A 26,200-nucleotide genomic window follows, 5' to 3' on the forward strand; every position below is an offset into this window, starting at 1 on the left:
GTCTCACTGCTCTGCCCCAGTGCCTGGAACAGAGAGGAGCTCAGCAAGTATTTGGTAAATGACCACTAGGCTGTTGAGTACTTAACGGTCAAGTTCTCATTACCCAAAAGTTTGTCTCATGATTTTTTAGATTGTTTCATTTGCCTAAATTGATGCAGCTTTAGTGGAAGAGAGGATGGGCAGATGAGAGGTAGTGGTCATAAGAGGCAGGGACGGTGAGGAAATTTTTAACCTTGACCTTCACTCTTGCCCTAAAACAGTCTGGGCTCCAGCAGTCCAGCACCTACTTTCCAACCCACCATTGAGTTTCAAGAGTCAGGAATCCAAGCTATCTTTCTATAGAGAGAATTTTAATTTTTTCAGAAGAAAACTGAAGTGTCGTGTTCAACAGCTCCTCTGTCTCACACATGTTTTCCACACAGCCCTGATCTGATGATCCTAGCCTTGCCCTCAAGTGACCCTGAAAGCTGCCTTTTTCCAACCGAGGAAAGCCAGCACATTTTTGCTACTGGCAGACACCTTCAGACCAGGACTGCACATCCTAAATAGATTTAAAATAGCACAGCTGATATTTTGGAAGCTGATTAGTAACCTGATGTTTGCTCAGCTCAGCTGCCTCAGTTAAAATCTATTCATATTAACCAGCTCATAGCTGTTAAAAACCTACTGGGAGTTTCAGACTCTACTAGGTCAAAAGAAACACAAAGTGTCCACACCAGGAAGCAATTGCCTCCTTCCCCAGGGAGGCACAGGAATGCTGAGGACAGCAGCTAGGTGCTTCACTGAGTATCATGGGCACTGAAGGTAACAGCGGTTGAGGAATGGAAAGATGACTAGGGACAGGAGTAGGTAGGAAATATGGGGTTGAGGCACAGAAAGGAAGAAGCATGGTTTTAAGGATAATCATGGAAGAAAAGGTGTAGATGTGGGGAAGGGCATGATGCCTCAGAACATCTCAAGGATGCTGTCCTGCCTGGACCAGGATGTGTGCTGGCACCACTGATCAACAAGGTTAATGAGCTAAGGTGGAGCCAGGTGCCAGGGGACATGGAAAACCTTGATGTATGAAGCATTAGGTGGGTAATTCAGAAAGACCAACTTTCTCAGCAAGCCTGACAGGAAACAGACCAGAGACTACCCAATCAGAGAGGCACATGACCGGCACTAGGTGCTGCGGGCCTGGACTGGAGTAACAGGGTGGGGATGGAAAAGAAGAGACAATCCCAAGGTAAGGATGACAGAATGCCATAACAGATTAAAGGGAAAGAGTGAAGAAATGAGGGACTCTCAGGCCCTCGGAGGACAGAAAGGTAAATTGTTTAGAGAAAATTTTAGTGTCATTAGAATTAGCTGGAGAGGGATTTCAGGCCAAGATGGAGGCGTAAATACATGTGCTGCATCTCCTCACAGCTAAGAAGAACTTTATGACCACTTTAAAATTTTAAAAAGCCAGAAAATCCAAAAAATCAACTTCCTTTAGGGAAGTTCACCCAGAAATAAAGATGAAATAATCAGAAGTGTAGGAGGGGCAGAGCCAGGATGGAGAGAAAGAGGAATGGAGCAGCAGCTGGGGGGTGGTGCTTGGTGGCAGCATGGTTAGAGGTGGCACGGCTCTCAGGAGAGTGGCGGGTGGGCATGGTTAGCAGCAGTCGTACCATTTAAACCCAAGAAACAATCCCAGCCCCAAACTAGACCACGTACCTTGCAGTTCCAGAGCCTGGGAAAATAGGTCTGCATTGCTTCTGACTGTGAAAGCAACTGGGGGCTGGGGTGGAGGAAGAAGCTGCCAGTCTCGTAAAGGAGGCAGCTTGCTTAGTATAGGAAGGAGAAGAAGTGCCTGGAAAAGCAGCAGCAACCAGCACTTTTCCCTCTCAGACTCCTCCCCCACATACAGCACCAAAACGTCATGAACCAGTAGCCAGCACTAATGAAAACCTAAGGCTCTTCCCCCTATAACATAAGAGGTGCAACAGCCCTACCCAAATCACAGAGGTAAACACAGAAAAATGAGGAGACAGAGAAGTATGACCCAGACCTGGGGGCAGGTCAAGGTCCCAGTGACACAACTAAGCAATGAGCAGATAGCATTCCTAATGGATGAGGAGACGGAGCACTTAACCGATGCACAGTGTAAAGCATTGGTGATTAGGATGCTCACAGACTTGACAGCAAAGATTAAACAGGATGGGGAAAGAGTGAAGGCTATCCTGGCTGAAATGAAGGAAAATCCATACAAAACAAGTGGTGAAGGAAAGGAAACCAGGGTTGAAATCAACAAATTGGAACATAATGAAGAAACAGTCAACCAGTACAGAAGGAGGAAATAAGAATTTTAAAAAATAAGGAGAGGCTTAGAAACCTCAGGAACAGCTATAAATGTGCCAACATCCAAATCATAGGGTTGCCATAAGGTAAAGAGAGGGAGCAAGAAGTTAAAAAATTATGTGAAAAAATAATGAAGGAAAACTTCCCTAATTTGGGGAAGAAAAAGAACATACAGGTCCAGGAAGCACAGAGAGTCCCAAACAAATTAGACCCAGGGAGGACCACACCAAGTCACTGCATAATCAAAATGCCAAAGGTTAAGGATAAAGAGAGAACCTTTTTAAAAAAATTATTTGTTTATTTATTTTATTTTTTTTATTTTTAGAGAGATGGGAAAGGAGAGAGGGAGAGAAACATCACTGTGTGGTTGCCTCTCACTTGCACCCCCAACTGGGGACCTGACGTGCAACCTAGTAATGTGCCCTGACTGGGAATCGAACCAGCAACACTTGGCTCACGGGCCAATGCTCAATCCACTGAGCCACAGCAGCCATGACTTAAAGAGAGAATCTTAAAAGCAGCAAGAGAGAAGAGGAGAATTACCTACAAAGGGGTACCTATAAGACTGTCAGCTGATTTCTCAAAAGAAACTTTGCAGGCAAGAAGGGACTGACAGGAAATATTCTAAGTGATGAAAAGCAAGAACCTACAACCAAGATTACTCTATCCAGCAAAGCTATCATTCAGAATGGAAGCACAGGTGAAGTGCTTCCCAGACAAGGTAAAGCTGAAGGAGTTCATCATCACCAAGCCATAATTATATGAAATGTTAAAGTGACTTATTTAAGAAAAGGGATATCAAAACTATGAACATTAAAATGAAAACAGTATCACAACTATCAACAACAGAAACTAGGGAATGGAAACAAAGGTAAACTAAGCAGACAACTAGAGTGGGGACAGAATCATAGGTATGGGGAGCATGTGGGAGGAGGTCAGCTGGGATAGGGAAGAGGGAGAGGAAGGGAAATGGTATAGGAATTAAGAAGCATGGTAGGAAGGTGGGGAATGGACAGGAAGATGATGAGAAGAGCGTTATGAACAACCCATGGACATGGACTAAGGGTGGGGGACTGCTAGAGGAATGAGGGTTGCTGGGTGAAGGGGAGCAAAGGGAAAAGAAATTGGGACAACTGTAATAGCATAATTAACAAAACATACACAATAGAGAATTAGCTGGAAAATGTTTCTCTTCCTTTCTTTTTAAAAAATATTTTTATTCGTACTTTTAATTGTGATAAAATATACACAGGATCTACCATTTTATCAATGTCTAAGTGTAGAGTTCAGTGGCATTAAGTACATTCACATTGTTCTGCAGCCATCACCACCTTCCATCTCTAAAACTCTTTCATCCTGCAAAACTGAAACTCTGTACTCATTAAACACTAATTCCCCATTCCCTCCTCCCCTCTTCAGCCCCTGGCACCCACCATTCTACTTTCTGTCTCTATAAATTTGACTACTCCAGGCATCTCAATAAGTGGAATCATATATCTGTCCATTTATAACTGGCTTAGTTCACTAAACAGTTTATTGAGCAAAAGCTCAAGGTTCATCCATGTTGTACCATGTGTTAGAATTTCCTTCCTTGTTAAAACTGAATCATATTCTGTTTTATACATATATACTATATTATGTTTATCCATCCATCTGTGGGTAGATACTTGCTTTTAATTTATCTTTCTCCTCTTCCAAAGTTTTACTGTAAGCAAACTAAGTCACTTCTTAAACATTTTGCTTGGATGTCTCCTCAACTAAGTATCAAATTGTATTGCTTGCAAGTTTACTTTTCCAGAAAACAACAGCACAGTTCTTCACCACATTATAAGGATTGTCTTTACTCAGTTTCCAATAACATGTTCCTCATTTCTGTCTCAGACTTCATAAGAATGGCCTTTAGCACCTGTAATTCTATTAACATTCTGTTCATGATAACATGTATTCTCTGAGACAACAGAGGCTTTCTCTCCAGCTCTTCTCCTTTCTTCCTGAGAATGCACCAGAATCACCTTTAACTCCATGTAAATGTCAGCAGTCTCTTTAAGCTTTTTCTAAGGTTAAAATTCTTTCACCCTCTACCCATTACCCAGTTCCAAAGCCACTTGCACATTTTTGCATATTTGTTATAGTAGCACTTCACTTTTCACTATCAAAATCTACAGGGGTGGGTAAAAGTAGATTATTAATAATAATAAACAACATAATAAATAAATAAATAAATAAAAATACAAGAATGAACTCTGTGTTTCACAACTATAAACCTACTTTCCCCTCCACTCCTGTATATTAGCCAGTTTGGGCTGCCATAACAAAATTCTACAGACTGTGTAGCTTAAACAATAGAAATTTATTTTCTCACAGTTCTAGAAGTGTCCAATATCAAGGTGCCAGCAAATTCAGTTTCTACTGAGAGCTCTCTTTCCTGGTTTGCAGACAGCCACCTTCTTGCTACTTTCTCATGTGGCCTCTTTTCTGAGTACAGATGGAGAGAGAAAGAAAGAGACATCTCTTGTGTCTTCCTATTCTTAGGACCCCAATTCTAACGAATTGGGATCCTACCCTCATGACCTCACTTAACCTTAATTACCTCCCCAAAGGCCCTATATCCAAATGCAGTCACATTGGGGGTTAGGGCTTCAACATATAAAATTTGTTCCACAATTCAGTCCACAATAGCATCTCTCCCATGGCCCTCTGCTCAGTGGCTGTGATATCATGGAATGTGCCCTAGACCTTAGGTCAACTTGTGCTCTCATCCTAGCCCTTCTTCTTTGGAAGCCATTTAACCACTATGGGTACCAGTATTGTCATGGGGAGTGGGGAGGACGTAAGTTTTTCTCAGAGTTGAACAAAAGGTTAAATCCAATCAGGAAGGGGGAGGCATTTTAGTGCCCTGCACACCTAAGGAATTCCTAGTCACACAGGCTTCAAGGCTCCCTAAGTGTTTTAACAGTCAAACAACCAAAGCCCAGTTCCATCTTCATCCCTGAGCATACACCCTTCCTACTAACCTCTTGCCTGCTAGGAAGTGTGGAAGGAGTAGCATCCTTTTTTGTTGGTCATTGTTTTAGACTGAAGACAAAAGATAGAAAATATTACATTGCAAAGTACTCTCAGCTGTGTTTATTCTCAACATGGCCTGATGTGGTGGTGGGGTCTATCTCAGGGGGAGGGGCAGACTTAGCTCAGACTACCTGGGACTCTGGGAGTCAGTCACTGGGCTCTTGTTTCTCAGTTTTCTAGGCTCTCTGTAACCCCACTAGCACTCTCTGGGATATGAGTGTATTGTTCAAGGATGCAGGATCATGTCAGAAGATGGGAAGCTCTACTTAATGATTAAGCCAAAAACTATTATCCTGTCAATTCTCAGTATTCACAGAAATGAGCATTATGTCTTACACTAAGTGATAATTCCAAGAGTGGATTCCTGCACATAAGCATGAAGCATTGCTAAGGAAACATGGCTAGACCTCATACCTTGCACATCATACCTTGAATTGCAAAGCAAGTGAACAGGAGACCACCACACATCATCTCAGACAAGAAAAATACTTTAGATAATTAACAAACCTATAAATAGTTACAAACAGATTTGCCTATGTTTACAAACCTTTCATTTCTGTATGCTCTAATAGCACTTTTTATTCTGTCATTAGCACTTCCCATGAGGTACTATAATTACATGATTCTACTTTGTCTTTCTCACTAGACAATAAGAGGGCCAGGAGCACTTCTTATTAATCTCTGATGCCAAGGCTTGGAACACAATCTCCTGCATTAAAGTTATGTGTGGGGTGACCTAACAGATGAATCATGAAGGGTGTTGTCAAGCTTCCAGAGCCAGAGATGTCAGTGAGGTCTTCCTTTTCTTGTTCCTTTCTCCCATTTCTCATCACCTGAGGACATCTAAGCAGGCATCACTTGATTTATTTTTGTCTTTGTGTCTGTTAACACGTACATTAGCTGGCTTTCTGAAAGAGGTGGCTATCCAAAAGACTGGAATTAGATGTGATGTTGGATGCACACAGAACTAATTATGGGATTAAGAAAATTCCCTTACCCAGGATATGAATTGTGATGCTTTCTATTTTTTAATGTAAAACATGAAGTAAACACATTCACTGTCATTTTTAATGTCCTGGTACATTTCAGATAAGTGATTTTCAAAGGCCTCATGAGTCTGGTTGGAAAACCTCTATGGAATTAATGGTTGCTATAATATATTCAAATCATTTTAAATCCAAGCTCTGCTTTGATATTTGTTCTTCATTTCCATTCCTGATGAACATACAAGTTCACATGAACAGGACACTGTTGCTGGGATGTGCTCTACCCCAGCCATTCATGCCCATGCTCATTCTCTAGCCCAGCCAGGACCAGCATGGAAGTTCCACAACAAGCCACTGGAAGTCTGTTGTGACTCACATGTAGGGAGGCGGCACAGGAGTGGTGCAGGGTAAAGTGGTGTGTGTGTGCTCAGCTTCAGGTAACACAGATACACAGAGAGGAGAGACTTTGAAATCTGTCAGATACAATGAAGTGTTTTTTACATAAATATACATGGCTAACACTCAAGACAAGTGAAAGAATTAATTTAAAAATATGTACATTAAAAAATCATTCTCCTGTGTCTTATTTAGTAGTTTTCAGCATGTGTCTCCAGCATTCCTTTATGTATATGGGGATATATTTTATTTTCCCCATAAAAGGAAGATTATAAAGAAGAAATGCTCATTCCAGATTATATTTATTATGTACTTAGAACACACTCTAAGTGCTCATTTAATCCTCAAGTCGATTCTAAGAGGCATCATTATAATATTCATTTTATCAATGTAGAAACTGAGGCAAGTACAAACCGAGTTAAGTAACTTGAACAAGGCAGGGTTGCAGGCCCTAACCCCTACTCCCTTGGCTCTCAGGCAGGGAAAAAATTCTGCACAGAGTTTCTGTTACCTCCAAAGGACAAAAAATTCAGAATCAATTGCTCTCCAGGTCCTAAATGTTAGACCAAGGAGGTCCCTGGAATGTAAAGGCAGAGCAGCAGGGCATTCCCAGCCTGAGAGCCAAAGTGGGGTTGTCAGGGCCACAAGTTATCTCAGTGCCTGTGAGACAACCTGTGTTACTTCTGAGGCATGTCCTGAGTGTTAGAAATGCAGATAAGCTTGTTGGTCCTTCCATATACTTCAGGATGAAGTCCAAGCCCACTGGAGTGTCAGGTCCTAGCTAGAAGTGACTTTTTGTGCCCAATAGTTCAATTTCTCCCATATGAGATGCTGCATGAATGGATGCCCAGAATGAGAGATGGAACCATTCACTAATTCATTAAATATGACAGGAACTAGGGACCCAATGTTGGGATAGAATGGTGGGGATATAGGGGTGAACAGAAGGTTTCTGCTTCAAGAAGTCTACAATGTAGAGAACACAAGCAGGCACACAGGATGCAATGCAATGATATGAATGTTGTGATGATGGTATGTGCATATTGGGAACCAAAGATGGCCACTGTGTCTTCCAAGATGTTGCAGGTAATATATAGGTAGGAAACATACTTCACCCAGATGATCCATCTGAACAGGAGGTGTGAGTAGGGTTAGGAAAAACAAGGTGGGGTGGTATCATAAAATAGTAAGAATTTGGTCTTTGTTCTTGATTCCTGGCACAGAGCTCCTAAAACTCTTGGTACCTCCAGAGTATAAGAGTGTCTTCTGCTATTTGTGATGAACCTTTTTTACCACACTTGAGTGTATGCTTATTCAGTGACTCTTGGTGGGCCCCTAGATAGCTTTAGGACGGGGCTAATCACCAAAGGAACCACCATGTGATTAGAGGATTGGAAATTTTCAGCCCCACTCCCTGGCCTTCTAAGAGAGGAGAGAGCCTGGAAAATGAGTTCAGGACTTCCGGCCAAGATGGAGGCTTAGACGGACATGCTAGGTCTCCCTCTACAACTAAAGAGGAATACAACTACTTCAAAACAAAGGATAACTAGAAATTCCAGAAAATAAAACTACACGGAAGTCCAACATATGAAGTTATAAACCAGCGGTGCCATTTGGGCAGGTAAGAGTTAAAGAGGGCAGTGCTGTTTGCGGTCGCACCTGGAGCGGCGGGGCGGCGAGGAATCCCAGATCCGTCAAGCCCCTGGCGGTGCGCGACCCCGGCGAGGAGTCCCAGCTGCGGCCAAGCCCCTGCTGGTGCGCCACTCCGGCGCTGGGGAGAGCGGCCGCCGCATCACCTTGAACAGTGAGGCCCAGGGGGGCGGGAGGACGGATCCCGGTCTCCTAGCTGAATAACTGTGTGAATCCATCTTGGACCCCCGCCCCCAAAGAAAGCACCACAGGGCTGCGAAATAGGTCGCGGACAGGCAGGCGCCGGCCGGTCGCTGATTTGTGACGCGTACACAGGCACTGCCCCTGACAGCCAGCCCAAGAAAACAAAACGCATCTGTCAAAATGAGGCGGACAACTATAGAAATCCTGGTGGCGCAGCTCACCAGACAGCAGATAGAGAACCTGACAGATGAACAGATAAGAAACCTGTCAGAGGCTCAGTTCTGGGCCATTGTTATCAGGTGGCTTACAGAATTCACAAAAGAGCAGGAAAAAGATATGAAAGAAGCGAAAAACTTTCATAACGAAAGGAACAAAACCGCATACGAGACAGAAGGAAAGGAAATAAAATCCAGAGTTCATTTCAACAAACTGGAATATGGAGAAGGAACAAGCAGTCAACCAATGCAGCGAGAGGAAATGGGAAGCAACAATGAGAGGATCAGAAACCTCTGGGACAGCTATAAAAGGCCCAACATAAGAATCATTGGTTTGCCAGAGAATGAGGAAGATGAACTAGAACTTGAAAAATTGAGTGAAAATATAATAAAGGAGAACTTCCCAGACTTGGGGAAGGGAATAGACTTGCAGGTCCAGGAAGCAAGGAGAGTTCCCAAGAGACTGGACCCAGGGAGAACCACTCCAAAACACATTATAATCAAAATGTCAAAAATTAAAGATAAAGAGAGAATCTTAAAAGCAGCAAGAGAGAAGAAAAGAATTATGTACAAAGGGGTCCCAATTAGACTATCAGCTGACTTCTCAAGGGAAACCCTACAGGCAAGAAGAGACTGGCAAGAAATATTCAAAGTAATGAAAATCCAAAACCTACAACCACGAATACTCTACCCAGCGAAATTGTCATTCAGAATAGAAGGACAGAGAAAGTGTTTCCAGGACAAAATAAAACTGAAAGAGTTCATTAGATCCAAACCACTGTTATATGAGATGTTAAAGGGACTGGTTTAAAAAAAACAGAAGCTAGGGAGATGAAACAAAGGCAAACTAAATAGGCAACAAGAGTGGAAAAGGAACTGTGGGTACGGGAAGCATATTGGGGGGAGGTCAACAGGGAGGGGGAGTGGGGAGAGGGAGGGAGATGATATAGGAATTGGGGATCAAGGTAGGAGGGAATGGAATAGACGGAGAGAGGTTGGGAGGAACTGTATGCACAACTAATGGACATAATCTAAAAGGGGGGGACAACTGGAGGGAGGGGGGCCACTGGGTGGAGGGGAGCAGAGGGAAGGGAAATTGGCACAAATGTAATATTTTAATCAATAAAACACATTAAATCTGGAAAAAAAGAAAAAAAAAAAGAAAATGAGTTCAGTAACCAATGGCCAATGATTTAATCAATGTCTAGGTAATAAAACTTCCATAATAACTAAACAATGAGATTCGGGGAGCTTCCTCGTTGAGGAACATATTGATTTACTAGGAGGGTGGTGTAACCTGACCCAACAGGGACAAAGCACATGCACTTGAGACCTCTGCAGACCTTACCATATTCACCTCTTCCATTTGGCTGTTCCTGGGTTTTATTCTTTGTAACAAAACTTTAATTGTAAGTATTGTACTTTCCTGAGTTCTGTGAGTCATTCTAGCAAATTATTGAACCTAAAGAGACATAGTAGGAACCCCTGAAATTGTAGCCAAGTTGGACTGAAGTATGGATAACCTGGGGACCTGGAACTTATGGTGGCATCTAAAATGGAAGCAATCTTGTGGGATGGAGCCCCTTATTCTATGAGCGTCGGTGAGAATTCTGAGTAGTTAGTGTCAGGATTGAATTGAATTGTGGGACATCTCATTGGTGTCAGGAAATTGTAGAATTGTTGTTGAAAGGATAGAGATGTGTTAAAACACCAAGAGAGGTTTCCCCACTCTTGCAAGTGGAAACCAGGACAGCAGGAGGTGTGTGGAGGGCCCATTTCAGTAGGAACTTTCATCATGTGTGGAGCTGCAGCTGTGCTCAAAGTACTGAAAGTTTGTGGGGCAGGGGGCAGAGATTAGAAGAATTGGCCTAAATTAGATACTGTAAAGAGTGAAAGTAGGCACTCACTTTGGAATATCAAAGGCTGCCAGGTAGTGCTAATGGCTCACCTGACCATGTGCTTGTACTAATACCACCTGCACTACAAAAGGCTTTTATCCAGCAAGGCTTGCAGCCTAGGTTTAGGAGCACAAATGGGAGAGTAATATTGATATAGGAATAGAGGATAGTTGCGGGGGTAGGCAGGGTACATTAGAACAACAATTGAGTTTGGGATATTAGCCAGATATGGTGAAGATGGTGAGCCACATAGTCTAGGTAAGAGAAGGGGGAAACGAAGCCAGAAGCAGGGTGGGGAAAAAAAGCAGATGCATAGGAAAGTTAAACTACTTCCCTGACCGGTGTAGTGCAGTTGGTTGGGTGGCATTCCATAAAGCAAAAGGTTGCCAGTTCAATTCTCAGTCAGGGCACATGCCTGGGTTGTGGGTTTGGTCCCCAGTCAGAGTGCATATGAGAGGAAATGGTTTGATGTTTCTCTCTCACATCAATGTTTCTCTCCTCTTTCTCTCTCTCATCCCCTCTCTCTAAAAATAAATAATTAAAATCTTTAAAGAAAAATGAAAAGTTAAACTACTAAAACTCCCAGTACAGGTGAAAAAAAGATATAGTAGGACTGTTGGTGGTGAGATGGCACCAGGTATTAGACTCATAGAATCAGACTGGAGCTTGGTACTTGAGTTCTGGCTAAGAAGAAATTCAGAGCCAAGACTAAAACTATAGGAGAAAGATTATAGACTTCCAGTCAAGATGGAGGCATAGGTAAACACACTTCACCTCCTCATGCAACCACAGAAAGAATTACAACTAGACCTCAAAACAAATAACACCCAGAACCATCAGAAAATCAAGCTGTATGGAAGTCTGACAACCAAAGATTTAAAGAAGCCACATTCATCCAGACAGGTAGGAGGGGTGGAGACACAGAGACAGGTGGAGAGGCATGGAGACTTGATGTGGAGCAGAGAGATGGTGGTGGAAGGGGGGAGGGTCCCACATTCACATATGATGGATAAGAATCAGGAGGCATACTGTGGGAGTGAGCAATCTCAGCCCCAGGCCAGACCACATAGCCTAGGGCTCCAGTGCCAGGAAGATAAATCCCATAACTTCTGCCTGTAAAAACCAATGGGGGTTGGGGTGGCAGAATTAACTGCCAGGTTTTCAGGAGACTTCACATAAAGGACCCACATGGACTTAAAACATACGCAGACCAACTTGCTCTGGGGTTCAGCACCAGGGCAACAACTTTAAGGGTGCCAGTCACACAGGCGAGTGCTAGGCCAACCTCCAGAAGCCAGACAGCAGTATTGTCCCCTCTCTCAGCCTTCCTCCCACACAGAGTCACAAAGTGGTGAAGCGGATTGCCCTGCCCTGGTGATTACCTAAGGCTCTGCCCCACACAATTTGCAGGTGCTTTTTCTACAATAGGCCACGTTACTAAGACAGAGTCAAAGAAGCTCTGCCTAATATGCAGAAACACACACAGGAAGGCTGCCAAATTGAGGAGACAAATAAATATGGCTCTAATGAAAGAACAGAACAAAACCCCAGGAAAAGAACTAAACAAAATGGAGATAAGAAACCTATCAGGTGCAGAGCTCAAAACACTGGTGCTCAGAATTCTCAAAGAACTCATTGAGTACAGCAACAAAATAAAAATGAACATGCAGAAATAAAGGTTACACTGAGTGAATTAAAGAACAAATCTACAGGAACCAAAAGTGGAGGGGATAAAGCCAGGATTTAAATCAACAATTTGGAACATAGAAAGAAATAAGCATTCAATCAAAACAGCAAAAATAAATAAATAAATAAATTCAAAAAAATGAGGATAATATAAGAAGCTTCTGGGACAACTTCAAACATACCAACATCCAGATCATATGGAGGCCAGAAAGATAAGAGGAAGAACAAGACACTGAAAACTTTTTTGAAAAATAACAAAAGAAAACTTCCCTAATTTGGCAAAGGAAATATAAATACGAGCCCAGGAAGCACAGAGAGTTCCAAAAAAATTGGATCCAAAGAAGACCACATCAAGACACATCATAATTAAAATGCCAAAAGTTAAAGATTCTTAAAATCAGAAAAGAAGAGTTACCTACAAAGGAGTTCCCATAAAACCATAAGACTAGGCACCCACTTACACTGGGCTCAAGCACAGGAAGGGCAGAGAGGACTAGAGACACTTGGGGAGAATTTGGGGCAGTGGCTTTGAGGGGAGAACTGGGAGAGAAACCGACTGGGTCCCAGTGCTGACTCATTCCTCATACTGCAGGCAGACCATTCCCCTCCAAGTGGCATCAGCCTGAGTGAACGCAAAAGCCCTGCCTACAGGAATTAAGCTGCCTCACCCTCAGTCCTTAAGCCTAACGGCTGGTCACAGATTGAATAAATTAACAACTAAAGGAGACAGACAAAGGTGGTGGATCTCTGGTAGTCTCCAACAGGCTGCCTGGGCCCAGACTGTACACAATCTGATGCCACCAGGGGAAAATCCAGGAAGTGAAAATCAACCTAAGAAGCAACAACAAACTAGAAGAGTCACAAAAATGGGGAGACAGAGAAACAACGCCCCATAAAAAAAAAAAAGAAAAAAGAAGAATCCCCAGGAAGAATGCTCAATGAAATAGAGGGCAGCAAACTATCAGGCATGGAATTCAAAAGACAGATTATAGGGAAGCCCAATGAGATCAGCAAGCTCAAAGAAAACTACAAAGAACTCCAGGGAAACTACAAGGAACTCCAGAGAAACTATAAGAAACTTACTGAGAATTACACTAGCATGAAAAAGGACATAGAAGCTATCAATAAGAGCCAGGAGGAAACAAAGAATACAATTTCTGAATTGAAGAACACAGTAAAAGGAATTAAAAGCAGTCTAGAGGAAGCAGAAGATTGAATCAGTGAACTGGAGGACAATATAGAAAAAATCCCAGACAGTGCAACGAAATAAAAAAAGACTGAAAAAGAATGAAGCGGTTCTAAGACAGCTGCAGGACAACATGAAACATAATAATGTCCGTATCAGAGGAATTCCAGAAGGAGAAGAAGAGGAGCAAGGGATAGAAAACCTCTTTGAAAAACTAATGACAGAAAACTTCCCTAACATGAGGAGAGAAAGAGCCACACAAGTCCAGGAAGCACAGAGGGTCCCAATGAAGATGAACCCCAACAGGCCCACTTCAAGACACATCATAATTAAAATGGCAACATTCAAAGACAAAGAGAGAATCCTAAAAGCAGCAAGAGGGAAACAACTAATAACATACAAGGGAGCTCCAATAAGGCTATCATTAGACTTCTCAGCAGAAACACTACAAGTCAGAAGGGAATGGCAAAAAATATTCCAAGCAATGAAAAACAAAGGCCTACAACCAAGAATACTCTATCCAGCAAGGCTCTCATTCAAAATGGAAGGTGAAATAAGGAGTTTCCAAGACAAAAGAAGGCTAAAAGAATACATCTTTACCAACCCAGCATTGCAAGAGATGCTAAAGGGTCTGCCTTAAGAAGATGAAGAAACAGAGAGACAGAGAGAAACACAAGTACAAAGGGGGAAATGACAATGAATTAGTACCTATTGATAATAACCTTAAATGTTAATAGATTAAATGCACCAATCAAAAGACATAGCATAGCTGAATGGATTAGACAGCAAGACCCACATATATGCTGTCTACAAGAGACACATCTTAGAACAAAAGATATACACAGACTGAAAGAGAAGGGATAGAAAAAAATATTTCAAGAAAATGGACATGAAAGAAAAGCTGGGGTAGCAATACTTATATCAGACAAAACAGATTTCCCAGTAAAGGTCATAAAAAGAGACAAAGAAGGACATTTCACAATACATAAGGAAAAAAATCCATCGAAAATATATAACACTTGTAAACATATATGCACCCAACATAGGAGTGCCCAAATATGTAAGAAAAATTTTGAAAGACTTCAGGGAGGATATAGATAGCAACACACTCATAGTAGGGGATTTTAACACCCCACAGTCAACAATGGACAGATCTTCCAAACAAAGAAACACCAAAGATATTGAGGCATTGAACAATATTCTAGATCAAATGGACTTAGTCAATATATATATATATATATAGAACTTTTCACCCCAAAGAAGCAAAATATAAATTCTTCTCAAGTGCGCATGGATCATTTTCAAAGATAGACCACATGGTAGGACACAAAACAAGCCTCAACAACTTCAAGAAAATTGAAATTATATCAAGCATATTCTCAGATCACAGTACCTTGAAACTGGAATTCAACCTCAAGGAAAAAACTCAAACACATTCAAACTCATGGAGAATCAATAACATAATATCAAATAATGAATGGGTTAACAATGACATCAAGGAAGAAATCAAAAAGTTTCTGGAAACTAATGATAATGAACACACAACAACCCAAAACCTATGGGATACAGTGAAAGCAGTCCTGAGAGGGAAGTTCATACCAATACAGGCCTACCTAAAAAAGCTAGAAGAATCTCTAATAAAAAATTTAACCCTATGGCTACAAGAATTAGAGGAAGAACAACAAGTAAAGCCAAGATCAAGTAGAAGGAAGGAAATCATCAAGATCAGAGCACAATTAAATGAAATAAAGACTAAACTAATAATTCAAAAGATCAACAAAAGTAGGAGCTGGTTCTTTGAAAAGATAAAAAAAAATTGACAAGCCTTTAACCAGGCTCTTCAAGAAAAAAAGAGAGAGGACTCAAATAAATGAAATTAGAAATGAAAGAGGAGAAATCACAACCGATACCACAGAAATACAAAGGATTGGAAGAAATTATTACGAACAACTGTATGGCAAGATATTTGACAACCTATAAGAAATGGACAAATTCCTGGAAATCTATAGTCTTCCCAAACTGAATCAAGAAGAAGCAGAAAGTCTGAATAGACCAATAACAGCTAGTGAAATTGAAGCAATAATCAAAAAACTCCCAGCACACAAAAGCCTTGGGCTGGATGGCTTCACAAGTGAATTCTACAAAACATTTAGGAAAGAACTAACTCCTATCCTCCTCAGACTATTCCAAAAGATCCAAGAAGAGGGAAGACTCCCAAACTCATTTTATGAAGCCAGTATAAACCTAATCCAAAACCAGGTCAAGACACAACAAAGAAAGAAAACTACAGGCCAATATCGCTGATGAACATAGATGCTAAAATCCTCAACAAAATATTGGCAAACCGGATCCAGCAACACATTAGAAAGATCATACACCACGATCAAGTGGGATTCATCCCAGGGATGCAAGGATGGCTTAATATTCGCAAATCAATAAACATAATACACCACGTAAACAAAATGAAAGACAAAAACCACATGATCATATCAATAGATGCGGAAAAAGAATTTGAGAAGTACAACACCCATTTATGATGAAAACTCTCAGCAAAATGGGAATAGAGGGAGCATAGCTCAACATAATAAAGGCCATATATGAGAAACCTGAAGCCAACATCATGCTCAATGGGCAAAAACTGAACGCATTCCCCCTGAGATCAGGAACAAGACAAGGATGTCCGCTCTCTCCACCCCTATTCAACATAGTCTTGGAAGCTCTAGCCACAGCAATCAGACAAGAAAGGGAAATAAAAGGCACCCAAATTGGAAAAGAGGAAGTAAAACTATCATTATTTGCAGATGACATGATAGTGTACATAGAAAACCCTACAGACTCCACAAAAAAAGTACTCAACCTAATAAGTGAATTCGGCAAAATAGCAGGATACAAAGTCAATATTAAAAAATCGAAGGCATTTTTGTACACCAACAATAAAAACTCAGAGATAGAAACTAAAAGAAAAATTCAATTTACCATAGCAACAAGAAAAATAAAGTACCTAGGAATAAACTTAACCAAGTAGGTAAAAGACCTGTACTCAGAAAACTACATAACACTGAAGAAAGAAATTAAAGAAGATACAAATAAATGGAAGCATATACCATGTTAATGGATGGGAAGACTCAACATCATTAAAATGTCCATACTACCCAAAGCAATTTACAGATTCAATACAATCCCTATTAAAATATCAGTGACATATTTCACAGACCTAGAACAAATATTTCAAAAATTTATACGGAACCAAAAAAGACCCTGAATAGCTAAAGCAATCTTGAGACAGAAGAACACAGTAGAAGGAATCACAATACCTGACATCAAACTACACTACAAAGCTACTGTAATCAAAACAGTCTGGTACTGGTAAAAGAACAGATGTATAGATCTATGTAACAGAATAGAGAGCCCAGAAATAAATCCCAGTCTACATGGTCAACGAATATTTGACAAAGGGGGAAGAAACATATAATACTGTGAAAAGAACCTCTTCAACAAATGGTGTTGGGAGAACTGGACAGGGATATTCAAAAAAATGATTCTTGACCACCAGCTTACACAACACACCAGAATAAACTCAAGATGGATCAAAGATTTAAATGTAAGCTGTGACACAAAGAAGTCCTAGAGGAAAACATAGGCAGGAACATTTCAGATATCACATGTAACAATATTTTCACTGATACATCTCCTAAGACAGTGGTTCTCAACCTTCCTAATGCCATGGCCCTTTTATACAGTTCCTCATGTTGTGGTGACCCCCAACCATAAAATTCCTTTCATTGCTACTTCATAACTGTAATTTTGCTACTGTTATGAATTGTAATGTAAATATCTGACATGCAGGATGTATTTTCATTGTTACAAATTGAACATAATTAAAGTATAAGGATTAATGACAAAAACGATATGTAATTATATATGTGTTTTCTGATGGTCTTAGGTGATTCCTGTGAAAGGGTTGTTTGACCCCCAAAGGGGTCGCGACCCACAGGTTGAGAACTGCTGTCCTAAGACAAGGGAAATAAAGGAAAAAATAAACAAATGGGACTACATCAAACTAAAGAGTTTCTGCTCAGTAAAAGAAAATGTCAGCAAGATGAAAAGGGAACCAACCATATGGGAAAACATATTTGCCAATGATACCTTGGACAAGAATTTGATCTCCAAAATATATAAAGAACTTACACATCTCAACACCAAGAATATAGACAGCCCAATTAAAAAATGGGCAAAGGACCTGTTGAACAAACACTTCTCCAAAGAGTATATACAGAGGGTCCATAGGCATATGAAAGAATACTCAACATCACTAGCCATCAGAGAGATGCAAATAAAAACCACAATGAGATACCACTTTACACCAGTCAGAATGGCTATCATCAACAAATCAACAAACAACATGTGCTGGTGAGGATGTGGAGAAACGGGAACCCTAGTGCACTGTTGGTGGGAATGCAGACTGGTGCAGCCACTTGGAGAATAGTATAGAATTTCCTCAAAAAACTAAAAATGGAACTGCCTTTTGAACCAGCGATTCCATTGCTAGGATTATACCTGAAGAATCCTGAAACCTCAATTCAAAAGAACTTATGCACCCCTGTGTTCATAGCAGCACTGTTTACAATAGCCAAGTGCTGGAAATAGCCTAAGTGCCCATCTGTAGATGAGTGGATTAAAAAACTATGGTACATTTACACAATGGAATACTATGCAGCAGAAAGAAAGCGGGAACTCCTGCCATTTGCAACAACGTGGATGGAACTAGAGAGAATTATGCTTAGCGAAATAAGCCAGGCCATTAAAGGAAAATACCATATGATATCACCTGATACAGGAGACTAATGAAAAACACAAACAAATGAACAAAATTGAACAGGGAGCACAGTAACTGTTATCAGGGGGAGGAGGGCAGGGAGAGAAGGGAGGTAAGTAGGGGAAGGGTTAATAAAGGAACTAGTATAAATGACCCATGGACATGGACAATGGGGTGGGGATTGACTGTGGGAGAAGGGGTGGGCTGGGTGGGGGTGGAGCAATGGGGTAAAAAATGGGACAATGGTAATAGAGAAACAATAAAAATAAATTTTAAAAAAATTTACCAGTCCTTTAGAGAAACAGAGATCTAACAAAACTACATCTAAGCAATACTATTGTAAAAAGACATCATTGTACTAAGAATTAAGAAAATAGTTAAGTAAACTGCAGTGGGGTTCACCCACAATGTTGTATTAACTCTTCTAAAATGATTCCAATTGTTTGCAAAACACTGAGTTAAAGAGAACACTTTTATAATTCCTTAAACAAAATATAAGAAAGTACAACCAACAATAGAAAAAGATTGGCAATTTGACTACATTAAAATTTAATACTTTCATGTAATGACAGGCACCATAAACAAAGTTAAAACCAATAGCAATAACAAAACAAGCCACCAACATATGTGCAATGCATACAGGTGAGAGAGGATTAGTATCTAGTATACATAAAAATCCTTCCAAATCACTATTTTTAAGAATGAACAATAGGAAACAATCTAAATCTTCATCAATAGGATATGGGCAAATAAGTTACAGTAAATCCATAGGAATACTAGTAAAATAGCAGCTCCAAATACATGTACTATGTCTCCAAATATCAACTGTACAAATTTTGAAAACATAAAATTGAGAAAAGATGTTAGCTGCAGAAAAAAGTTATTTATCTAAACTACAAAGCACCACTAAGTATTGATTATTTACACACACTTGTGAAAATATAAAAACATGTTGGAATAAATAGACACCAGGTCAGAAGACTCCCATTGAAGAGAAGCATGAAGGAGTTTCTATCATATCTTTAAAAAACATGAAGCAGACATATCAACGTTTGTAAAACCTAGGTGGTATAAACTTATATCATTCTCTGTACTTTTCTGTATGTTTGAAATACTTCAGAGAGAGAGACTCTCCAGGTACCCTGAGCCCCTCTCTGAACCCAGGCCACTCTGAGCTACACATGTGTTGGTCTCAAATGTTCTGGAAAAGCCCTTCTCTTTTCTTGAAAATGCAGATTCTCAGTGTCACCCAGATCCACAGATTCAGAATCTGCAATTTATTCAGTTCCAAGTAATGCCTATGTACACTGATGTCTGAGCAGGCTCATGAAATTTCTTCTGCTCTCTCCATGCCTGCCTGCTCACTGTTTCTGTTACCTTGCTAACTCCTGAAGCTCAGTCTGGATGTACTTCAAGTGTTGCCTGTTCTGTGATTTCTTTGAACCCCTATTTAGCTCAGGAATCATGCACATACACCTAATTTTTCCTAACAGGTAGCATTCTTATCTTCTGCTAACTGGACTGTGAATTCCTTATCAGTCCCCATCTACAGCTTTGGCGCAGTTGTCCTATCACAGTATATAGCACGTGGCATAGGTTAATTAATGTGTTATACAGAGGAACAATTTTTAACATAATTCCTGTTGACTTCGATTTTTCAGTTGTGTTAGACTTAAATGGGCATGGTGATTTCAAAACTGTTGTTAGTTTTCTTCCATCATGTCAAGTCTTTTCTGTAAAGCTTATCTTAACGCGACCACTCTAGGCTGAATCGAGCCTGGATCGAGGGAAGCACTAGCGCTCTCCTATTGGCTGAGAGCAAACCTCCCTCAAGAGGGGAGGGGTGGGGGACGACCTTGGAGACCAGCAACAGGTTCATAGTTGTCTAGGCTATTCAGTTACACATGAGACAGTGTGGTGAGAGGTTGTGTGCTGCTCTATATAGTGAATCATATTCCAAAGAGTAGTCTGAGTTCTTATCTGTACACAAGGAGTTAGCAGAATTAATTTTTTATTTACATATATACTTACTTCCTTTCCTTCATATCACGTCTGCCTCTGCTATTTCTTGTCATAAGTGCCTAAACAACCCTGATTCATTTTGTTATATCTGTGGCAGTTTCACCATTCCCAGTCAAAGAACAAACATCAGCGCATTTGTCAGGCAAGCCTATTTTGCATATTTTAAAGTAAAACTTGGTGATCAAGATAAGTCTTGGGCCCCTTACAAGGTCTGCAAGCAGTGTGTCAAGAGTTTATGAGTGTGGATGAAGGGAACACGTGATAAATTGCCATTTGGTATACCTAGGTTTGGCGAGAGCCAAGAGATCATTCAAGTGACTGTTACTTTTGTATAGTGAAAACTTCAGGATATAACAAGAAAAATAAATGTAAAATAGAGTATCCTGGTCTACCATCAGCTATACACGCAGTGCCTCATTCAGCGGAAATCCCAGTGCCAGTTTTCATTGAACTACCCTCTTTTGAAAAATAGGAGTATCATGAAGAACTAAGTGACAGCAACGATGAAGATTTTGAAATTGAAGATGACTTGGTTCATAAGGGATTTGATCAGCATGAGTTGAATGATTTGGCACGAGATTTGGGACTATCCAAAAAGGCTTCAGAACTCCTGGCATCAAGACTGCATGAGAAAAAACTTGCTTGAAAAAGGAGTGAAGGCATCCTACTTTTGATCAAGAGAAAGTGCATTTCTGCAGTACTTTCAAAGTGACAGTGGCTTTGTGTATTGCCATAACATACATGGTTTAATGGAGGAATTGGTTCCAATCTATAACGCAACTGAATGGTAACTGTTAACTGATAGCTCAAAGCGGAGCTTGAAGTGTGTCCTCCTCCATATTGGCAATTTATTTGGTGCAGTCCCAATTGGCCATTCAGTTTGCTTTTGTGAAGAATATGAAGACATAAACAGAGTCATTGATCTGTTGCAATATCACAAGCACAATTGGATCATTTGTGTTGACCTTAAAATGGTCTGCTTCCTTCTTGGTCAGCAACGTGGATACACCAAGTATCCCTGTTTTCTGTGTATGTAGGACAGCAGAGCTTGTGAGAAGCATTGGGTGGCATCAAATTGGTTCCAAAATCTGACCTCAAGCCTGGTGATCCAAACATTCTACATGAGCCACTTGTTGACAGAAAGAACATTCTATTCCCACCTCTGCACATAAAACTGGGTCTCATGAAGCAATTTGTTAAAGCTTTGCCAACTGAAGGAGACTATTTCAAGAATCTCATTTGGCATTTCCTAGCCTGCTCTTTGAAAAGATAAAATACCTTAATATGTATATTTGGTAGTGGAACTTTACTACTTGTACACAACTTTAATTACGATAATAATATATAGTCTTTATATATAAAAGAATTCTAAATAAATAGTATATTCAGGTAATTTTTTCTTTATTTTCCTTTGTATGTACATTTTGTATGATTTTGAGACTAAGAGAGGGTATCCTGTACCTTAAAAAGTGGACGTGACAGAGAAAAGCAGTGGTCATTTTTTGATTCAGATGCCAAAAGTTAGTCAAAAAAAGGTGTCATACCTAACTCAACAAAAATTGTGTTCCCCAGTGTTATGAATGAGTGAGAATCCACATTTTAGATACCAGTAAGGCCATGATGTATACCAAACTGTTGAGGAAATGTCTGGTTCAGGAGCACTTTAATACATGGAATGAATTACTTACAAGCTTTTTAAGTTCTAAATATAAAAGAAATTAAATTTACTTTAAAATTATTCAATTTTTTAAATGTGCATATTTAAAATTTTATAGTAAAGTGCTAACTTTTAATGACACACCTTAGTAAATTGATGTAAAATGTATGTCCACTTCAGGAACTCTTTATCTTTTGAGAAGTCTTGGCATCATTTCAAAGTCTTAAAAAAAAAGATGTGTACCTTCTATCCAGATAAATGCACATAATTATATAATTTCAGTATCCACAAACCCCAGGTAAAGTACTTCTGCCCTAAAGTGGACAGGCTGCATATGATTCCCCTACCTTGCATTGTTAGGAGTTTTTCATTGTTTCACAGGAACTGAAAAACAAAACAAAATGTGGGAACCTTTGATAGTAACCTTGTTACTTTTGCTGAGTAAACAATCCCAGCAACCCACCAAAAATCACCTTAAAATCTCTGACCATCGCTGGCCAATAAAGTGATGTTTTGAAGCATTTTAAGTCTGGATTAACCTCATAGTTTCCACCTGTAGGTGCAGAAGACAGGAAGTCACTGTGAGAATCAACATTTATTGGTCAGAAGCAATCATGGAGGAGGGATGTGGGCTTGAGGGAGCAGTGGGTCCTGTTCTGAGTTACCTGGACCAAATGTATTTTATCAAGTGGCTATTATTTTAAGATGGTCAAAAGGGCTTAGGTAGCAGTCAGAAAAGCAATGGAAATATTTTACTCTACTTACAAGTACCATCTAATAACCAGATGTTTTGACCTAATAAACAAGTGACACCCAAAGGGATCAAGAGATAGAAGGAGCACCTGCGTAAGACTCTGGTGCTGTAAGAAGCCCAGAGTATGAAGTAGATTTCCCCAAGCTGGTTCTCATTTGCTTCAAAGAAAAGTCCAACACCCATCCCTCTCAGCAAATGATTCCAATACCTTCAAGGGGAACACTACCTTCTCTACCAGTAGTCATCTCCTTGACATTGTCATTGGATCTGTGGTATACTTTAGTAGAATATAATAATGAGTAGTTGCACCATTTTTAACTTTGCAAAACTCTTTACATGTGTTGGTGTAGCATTTAAGTTATGTTGTTAGAAAGAAAGAGAAACTTCTTCCACTCAGCCCCACAGCTCCCAGACAAGTCCACAGAGCTGTGAAAAACTGCCACAGAAGTCATCAACCTGTGCAGCCTTGAATTAGTGCTGTGTCCTGTGAGCCTGGGTTGGCTATTGCCTTGTTTGTGTGGAACTCTCACATGTTTGTGAAATGATTCCCTGGAAACGTAAGTTAGATCTTCCTAAATTCTGAGTGCTTAGGTCAGAGGTTGATTGAAAAAAAGACTGAAACATTTTGTAAAAGGCTGAGAAATTTCAAGCAGTGTAGAGTTTATAAGAGGCTAGCCTTTCCAGAAGAATTACCTCTTTTTTAAAAACTCAAATAATAATAAAGTTCTGGAGATAAAATTAAACTAAACTGTACATGGGTAACATTTTTATTTTGGATTTCAGGTTACTTCAAATACTGCACTGATTTTTTTTTTAAATAAGTCAACTTTGCCCTGGCTAGTAGCTCAGTTGGTTAGAGCATCATCCCCATACACCAAAGTTGTGGGATTAATCCCTGGTCAGGGCACATACAAGAAGCAACCAATGAATGCATAAATAAGTGGAACAACAAAAATCAGTGTTTCTCTCTCTCTCTCTCTCTCTCTCTCTCTCTCTCTCTCTCTCGCTCAAATCAATAATTAAATAATAAGTCGGACTTCCGGACAAGATGGAGGCGAGGACAGACATGCTGCATCTCCCTCCATGACTAAGAAGGATTACAACTACCTCAAAACTAGAAACAACCAGAAATTCTAGAAAGTCAAACTGCATGGAAGTCCAACAAACAAAGATATAAAGAAGAAATACTCATCCAGACAGGTAGGAGGGGTGGAGCCAGGGCAGAGAGGACGCGGTGTGGTGGTGGCAGCAGTGGCAGCAGCATCAGGACGGTGAAAAGCACAGTTACACATTTTTAAAAGTCAGAAGGGACACCTGGGGAGCGTTCCCAGCTCCTCACCAGACTCCTCAGCTCACAGTCCCAACACTGGGGAAAATCAAGCCTCATTGCTTTTGACTGTGCAAACCACTGGGGGTTGGGGTGGAGGCAGAAACTGCCAGCCTCTCAACAGAGTCTGCTTCTTCAAAGGGCCCCTACAGTCCTAGAACATCCACAGACCCATCCACTACAGGAACGACAGCCAGGGCAACAGCTAAAGAGGCACCAGTTCCATACAGAAGTGGGAGAGTGCCCGGAAAAGGGGTGAGTGTTGGGCAAGTGGCATTGTTCCCTCTTAGACCCCTTCCCCATATACAGCACCACAACATGGTGAAACGAGTCGCCCTGTACTTACTGACCAATCCCTAAGGCTTCGCCCCTTACAATGTGCCAGGAGTGACAGCTCTTCCTAAGACACAGAGGCAAACAAACACAGGAGCCTGTCAAGATGAGGAAACAGAGAAGCATGGCCCAAAAGAGGGAACAGATCAAGGTTCCAGTGGGAGAACTAAGTGGTGATGAGATAGCCAACCTAACAGATGAGGAGATGCAGAATTCCAAACACTGGTGATAAAGATGCTCATAGGCTTGACAGATATGCTTGAATATGGCAGATGCATAAGGGAAGAAGTGAAGGCTGTGGTGAGTGAAACCAAAGAAAATCCACACAAAGCCAATGGTGAAGGGAAGGAAATAAGGGTTCAAGTCAATGATTTGGAACATAAGGAAGAAAAAAATAGTCAACCAGTACAGAATGAGGAAACAAGAATTGAAAAAAATGTGGAGAGGCTTGGAAACCTCTGGGACAACTTTAAACGTGCCGACATCCAAATCATGGGGGTGCCAGAAGGAGAAGAGGAAGAGCAAGAAATTAAAAATTTATGTGAAAAAATAATAGAGGAAAACTTCCCAAATTTGGTGAAGGAAATAGACATACAAGTCCAGGAAGCACGGAGAATCCTGGGCAAGCTGGACCCAGAGGGGACCACACCAAGACGCATCATGATTAAAATGCCAAAGGTGAAAGATAAAGAGAGAATCCTAAAAGCAGCAAGAGAGAAGCGGAGAGTTGCCTACAAAGAGGTGCCTATAAGACTATCAGCTGATTTCTCAAAAGACATTTTGTAGGCAAGAAGGGATTGCCAAGAAGTATTCAATTTGATGAAAAGCAAGGACCTACAACCAAGATTACTCTATCCAGCAAAACTATCATTTAGAATGGAAGGGCAGATGAAGTACTTCCCAGACAAGGTAAAGCTAAAGGAGCTCATCATCACCAAGTCATTATTATACGAAATGGCAAAGGGACTTACTTAAGAAAAAGAACATCAAAACTATGAACACTAAAATGACAACAAACTCACAACTATTAACAACTGAATCTAAAAAATAAAAACAAACTCCAACTAAGCAAACCAGAATAGGAACAGAATCATAGGTCTGGGGATCATTTGGAGGGTTATTGGCTGTGAGAGGGAAGGGGGAGAAATGTGGAAATGGTGCAGGGATTAAGAAGCATAATTTATTGTTACCAAATACACAGAGAGATGTTAAGAATAATATAGGAAAGGGTGAAGCCAAAGAATTTACATGCACAACCCATGGACATGAACTAAGGGGGGTGGGATTGCTGGGGGAAGAGGGGTACTGGGCAGAGGGGAGCAAAGGGGGAAAAATTGAACTACTGTAACAACATAATCAATAAAATATACTAAAAAAAATGTTGAACCCAAGGGTAGGTAGGACGATGACCATGTCCAGCTTGAAGCAGCTAGAGGAGCACAAGACCTTCAACCATTGTCCTTTATAAGATTATAAAGGGTCTTAAGTCTGAGAGGGTGGAATAGTTATTTTTTATTGTTATAAAAATTAATTAATTAATTAAAAAAAAAAAAGAACATAGGAAAGGGTGAAGCCAAAGAACTTATATGCATGACCCATGGACATGAACTAAGGGGAATGAGATTCCTGGGGGAAGGAGGGTACTGGGCAGAGGGGAGCAAGAGGGGAAAAAATTGGAACTATTGTAACATAATAAAATA

The 26,200-nt window shown here is 40.5% G+C and overlaps 1 long non-coding RNA gene across 5 annotated transcripts in view; it reads right to left on the reverse strand.

Annotated features, from left to right (window-relative positions):
* The window catches only part of LOC150015527 (uncharacterized), a 55,143-nt gene that overhangs the window by 12,975 nt on the left and 15,968 nt on the right, over positions 1-26,200 (reverse strand). The window contains exon 1 of one of the 5 annotated variants that reach the window (XR_016509745.1): positions 22,434-22,477. The exons of the other annotated variants lie outside the window; for them this stretch is intronic. This is a non-coding gene — a long non-coding RNA (uncharacterized LOC150015527). Of the gene's footprint in view, positions 1-22,433; positions 22,478-26,200 lie in introns of those variants that run through there. 5 annotated transcript variants of the gene reach the window in all.

This window comes from Furipterus horrens, unplaced genomic scaffold, assembly GCF_987537825.1.
Source record: "Furipterus horrens unplaced genomic scaffold, mFurHor1.1.pri manual_scaffold_3, whole genome shotgun sequence".
Taxonomy (NCBI): Eukaryota; Metazoa; Chordata; class Mammalia; order Chiroptera; family Furipteridae; genus Furipterus; species Furipterus horrens.